The sequence below is a fragment of the Hippocampus guttulatus genome, chromosome 2 (assembly GCF_054856545.1).
Source record: "Hippocampus guttulatus isolate MCC_2025c chromosome 2, RoL_Hgut_1.0, whole genome shotgun sequence".
Classification (NCBI taxonomy): Eukaryota; Metazoa; Chordata; class Actinopteri; order Syngnathiformes; family Syngnathidae; genus Hippocampus; species Hippocampus guttulatus.
In genome coordinates, this window is record NC_141262.1 from 11,958,515 (window position 1) to 11,964,271 (window position 5,757).

The following is a 5,757-nucleotide window of genomic DNA, read 5'->3' on the forward strand; positions in this document are numbered from 1 at the left end:
GCGGAGGTGGAAATAAGCAGTGCGGGTGATGGTGTTGATATGTGAGTGGAAGGTGAGCATGCTATGCAGGATGACACCCAGACTCTTAACCTGGGGGGAGGGGGACACTAGGGAGCTGTCAATGTTGAAGGAAAAACTGTTTACTTTGGATAAAGTGGATTTGGTGCCAAGAAGGAGGACTTCAGTTTTATTAGTATTTAAGAAAGTTTGTTGTGAACCATGTTTTGAGTTCGGAGAGGCAAGAGGTGAGGGAGGGGGGTGGGAGTATGGAGTTTGGCTTGCAGGAGAGGTAGAGCTGGGTGTCATCAGCAAAGCAGTGAAAGTGGATATTAAATTTGCGGAGGATATGGCCAAGAGGCAGGAGGTAGATGATGAAGAGAAGGGGACCTAGGACAGATCCCTGTGGTACACCTGTGGTGACTGGGGAGGGCTTTGAGGTGAAGGATTTGAGCTGGACAAACTGAGTGCGGCCAGTGAGGTAGGAGTGGAACCAACTGAGGGGAGTGTGGGAGAGACCAATGGAGGAGAGTCTATTGAGGAGGATAGGGTGAGAGATTGTGTCAAAGGCAGCGCTCAAGTCTAAGAGGATGAGGATGGAGACTAAACCGGAATCAGATGCTATGAGGAGATCATTTACAATACGGATTAGGGCAGTCTCTGTGCTGTGGCGGGGGCGGAAACCGGACTGAAAGGGTTCATAGAGAGAGTGAAGGGACAGGTGGGAGTGGAGTCGAGCAGCAACAGTTTTTTCAAGGATTTTCGAGATAAATGGAAGGCTGGAGATGAGGCGGAGGTTATCAAAGTTGTTGGGGTCAGAGCCATGTTTTTTCAGTGTGGGGGTGATAGCAGCAGTTTTGAGGAGTGATGGGACAATACCAGAAGAGAGTGAGGAGTGGATAATAGCAGATATGAGAGGAAGCACAGAGGGAAGGCAGGATTTAACAAGGGATGAAGGGAGGGGATCAAGCTGGCAAGTGGTGGGCTTGGATTTGAGTATGAGGTTGGATAATTCAGCAGTCGTTGGTGGAACAAAACTGGAGAAGAAATGACAAGGAGAAGAAGGTTCAGATGGGGGGCGGGGGGCAGGCAGGTTTTGATGGAGTTGGTGATGGATCTTAAGGATTTTGTGATTGAAGTGTTCCATTATGGAGTTGCAGGTTGCTGTGGAGTACAGGTGGAGGGGGAGAGAGTTTGGTGGCCGGAGGATTTTGTTCATGACGGAGAAGAGAGTTCTTGAATTTCCTTCGTTGGAGAGGATGAGGCCGGAGTAGTAGCTGGATTTGGTTTGTGCAATTTGGTCCTTGTATTTAGTGATATGGGTAGTGTACATGTCCTTATGGATGGTGAGACCGGTTTTCTTATAGAGTCGCTCAAGTTGGCGGTTTTTTTATTTCAATGATCTAAGAGCGGGTGTAAACCAGGGGGCAGATGTAGAGAATGAAGCAGTCCTGGTCTTCAGCGGGGCGAGAGAATTTAGAATATTTGTGAGGCAGGCATTGTAGTGAGCGGTGAGGTCATCCGGGTTTGAAAGGGCGTCTGGGGGCGGGGAACGGCCGATAATGGAGCAGAAGGTGTCAATGTTGATATTTTTGGTATTACGAAAAGAAATAAGGCGGGAGGTTTTGATTGTAGAGAGACGGAGTACGATGTTAAAAGTGAGGAGGAAATGATCGGTTTCAGGAAAAACATCAGCAGTGGGCTTGGAGGGGGAGAAGCCAGAGCAGCAAACCAAGTCCAATGTGTGGCCTTTGATGTGGGTGGGGAAGTCAGTAAGACAGTGTATCGCGAGGCTCTCCAGGTAGGATGTGAAGTCTCTTGTGAGTGGCAGGTCGGGGTTGTCCATGTGAATATTAAAATCTCCCAGCAAAATTAAATTTGGCGAGAGAGTGGATAAGTCCATATATCCATTTTCCGAACCGCTTGATCCTCACTAGGGTCGCGGGGGGTGCTGGAGCCTATCCCAGCCATCTCCGGGCAGTAGGCGGGGGACACCCTGAATCAGTTGCCAGCCAATCGCAGGGCACACAGAGACGAACAACCATCCACGCCCACACTCACACCTAGGGACAATTTAGAGTGTCCAATCAGCCTGACATGCATGTTTTTGGAATGTGGGAGGAAACCGGAGCACCCGGAGAAAACCCACGCAGGCCCGGGGAGAACATGCAAACTCCACACAGGGAGGCCGGAGCTGGAATCGAACCCGGTACCTCTGCACTGTGAAGCCGACGTGCTAACCACTGGACTACCGGGCCGAGAGTGGATAAGTGTGTGATTAAACTGGAAAATTCATTGATGAAATCGCTATGTGGCTTCGGGGGGCGATAAACTGTGGCAATGATGGTTGGCGTGGGTCCAGGGAGTTTAAACACCATGCATTCAAAAGAGCTTGATGCAGGAACGGAGACTGGTAAGACTTTCCACTTCTCGCGGTGGACTACCGCGAGGCCTCCTCCACGGCCGTTGCCACGGGGACGGCAGATGTAAACAAAGCCGGGAGGAGTGGAGTCATTCAGAGCAGCGAAGTCGTTTGTTTGTTGCCAGGTTTCTGTTAAAACGAGGAAGTCAAGTTTGCGTTCGGCGAGGACGTCTTGAATGAGGTGTCCCTTGTTCGTAAGTGAGCGGATGTTCAGCAGTCCAAAGTTGACAGCGGAGGTGTCATGTTTGATGGCGGCAGTGCTGTTAGCCGACCTAGCCAGGCGGGCTACTGCATAGTAGTTGGTGTTGCGGCCGCGGTTTCTGGGAGGACGTCGAGAAGTGGACCAGGTCGAGTTGATTGAGCCAGGATTTTTGTAGTCAACATGTCTACGCGACCCGCGGTGAATGTAGCGACGTCGAGGCAGGCGAGCGATGTCAGGATGATGGTGCAGTTCCGGCGGTGGAGGCTCCGGTGCAATCCTCCGGATCCGGAGAAGATCCGCGACAGAATAGTGGAGTAGTCCTGTCACTGGATGATGGCAGAACGTCAGAAGTATCAGAAATAACCCAAAGGCGGCGAAGTTGTGCCGCCCCATGACGAGGGAGAAAGGCCGGTGCGGTGACAGCCGGTAAGTTTAAGCTACCGGCGTTAGCCCGTGGACTAAGTTACGATTTGGGGTTTGATTGATCGGGTGAAGCTATGATTTGTTACATCAATCACAGTCCAAACAGTCCAAAAACAGAAGGACAAAAGAAAAATCTGAAGAAATATCTGAAAAGTTTTGGAAAAGTTTGGAGTGAGAAGCGGCGACATACACGCTCACCCCGGAAGTCAATCACCGAATCCAATTATATACAAATACAAAATATTATTGTTATTCATTCTTTTTAAATCTCAACTAATCAGAGTTCTGATTTCAGTCATCTGATTGGTTTTAACCTTCTTGAGTAGGATTCATTGCACGAAGCCAGGAGCGGATGTCTGTAAGTGACTGAAAATTCATTTCCAAGGAGGACTTTTCAAAAAAAGAAAAAACATGGATTTTGTGAGGAAAAGTCAGACAACGCTTGCAGCAGGCTGGCTTATTTCCACCTGGAAAAGGATCTATTCACCACTTTCACAGTGGCAACAACTACACTTACATTCTTAGTTGAATTCGTTTTTTTTTTTTTTAATTCTTATGACACTTTATAAGATCAATGATTGTGGACTATAATACTGCAATGAAAAGATTTGGAGTTGAGCATTGTAATGGAGTCATTGATTTTGTAATAGTACATTCGCTTGACTTTAGTACGAGGTAGTCTGAATTCAGTTCTCACTCAGTGGTGGTGTCAAAGTGAATGCGAATGATTGCCCCTCTCAATTTGTGCCCTGCACTGACTGCCGACAAGCCTTTCGCCCCAAGTCAACTGGGATAGCCTCCAGCACCCGTGCTGAGTGACGGCCTATGTCTGAACGGCAAAGCCTGCTTCTGTATGAAATACAAACTATTCTTTACACTTGTATTTGTGATGAACTTGTGCCTATAGCAACATGCAAATATACCTATTTCTATATTGTATTCTAAATGGACGCGTCCATGTAATTTGTTGAAATATACGCAAATGCACAGGTCCAAACCCCACAGCAGCCAGCTATGACACCTATGCAATTGATTTCCCAGTGGCAGCACGGTCCATCAGTTGCCAGAAACATTGGCTTGGACTGCAGTCGCCTCATGTTGACACAGAGCGCAATCACCTCTGCTTTCATGCATTGCTCATGTGGCGCAAAAAGAAAACAGACAAGGACCAGGGAATAACTCAAGGTAGGATGAGCATATTTTGATTTCCAATAAACAGGACATGCGGCCTTCAGATACTGAAAGACGCTATACATTATAACTCTAATATATTTAAAGTAGGACTGCACCGCATTGGAAAAACATGCAATATGTGATGTGGGTGTTGCATATTGCAGTATTAATGTTCTTGTGGAATGTAAAATACCTAAGAAAATGACATCTTTATTATCTAAAGAAATAAATATATATTTTTTTCATGCTGAAAAATATGACCATATTCTCATCTAATTAATTTATTTCATGTTAGTAATGCCCCTAGACACTGTTTTCCTATTGGATGGCAGTGCACATTTAAGGTTGCATCTGATTGGCCAATGTTAGATTATAGCATAGAATTCCATCTGAAGATATTGCACATATTTTGCACTCTGCATGATCACAATGACAATATTGTTTTGTCAATGTTGCATGGCCCTAATTTTAATTATGCCTCCTCTGTATGGGTAGGAAAAACACAACAAAATAGTAGCTCTCTTTTGAGATCTTTCATTCATTCATCTTCCGAACCGCTTCATCCTCACTCGGGTTGCGGGGGGTGCTGGAACCTATCCCAGCTGTCTTCGGGCAGTAGGCGGGGGACACCCCGAATTGGTTGCCAGCCAATCGCAGGGCACACAGAGACAAACAACCATGCACGCCCACACTCACACCTAGGGACAATTTAGAGTGTCCAATTAGCCTGCCATGCATGTTTTTGGAATGTGGGAGGAAACCGGAGCACCCGGAGAAAAACCACGCAAGCCAGAGGAGAACATGCAAACTCCTCACAGGGAGGCCGGAGCTGGAATTGAACCCGGTACCTCTGCACTGTGAAGTCGACTTGCTAACCACTGGACTACCGGGCTGCCCTTTTAAAAGCTTACAGCACCTGGTATTCCCAGGCGGTCTCCCATCCAAGCACTAACCACGCCCGACGCTGCGTAGCTTCCGAGATCGGACGTGATCGGGCGTTCATAGGGTAGTATGGCTGTAAGCCTTTTGAGATCTTAGTTGGCAATGTTCAAATAGTACCTCTTCTGGAGAAAATCCAGCTTCAAAGAAATATTTCTTCAGTGAAATAATGTAAATGATAAAACAGGAGTCTCTCATGGATATTAATTTTCTTCCTCATGATTGTTTTCTTCTTCATTCTGTGTTCCCGGATCTAACAATTCAGGAACTCAGTGAGCATTGCTGATGAACTCTCTAATTGTCTTTTTATACGAGCTTTGAGATCTCTGACCGCCACCTTCATTAGACATTGAAATATATATACTGTATGTATATATCTCTGCGTACTTTGCACACTGTTACCTTTTATGAGTGTAATCGTAATGCACCTCTCGGTCCAGTGACTTCAATCACAGCGGTGAAACACAGTCATATTTCTTTCTTGTTCAACTGGGGGTTCATTCCATCTGATTTCAGCAGCAAACGGTTTTCTATTGCCCTCACACTTACAGCTGAGCGCACCTGCTCCACACATATATCCTAACTGCTGCTGCCTTCTCTT

General features: G+C 46.7%; 1 pseudogene; it reads right to left on the reverse strand.

Moving 5' to 3' along the window:
- Positions 1-5,121: 5,121 nt before the first annotated feature.
- On the reverse strand, positions 5,122-5,240 carry LOC147208532 (5S ribosomal RNA; annotated as a pseudogene).
- Between the last annotated feature and the right edge of the window lie 517 nt (positions 5,241-5,757).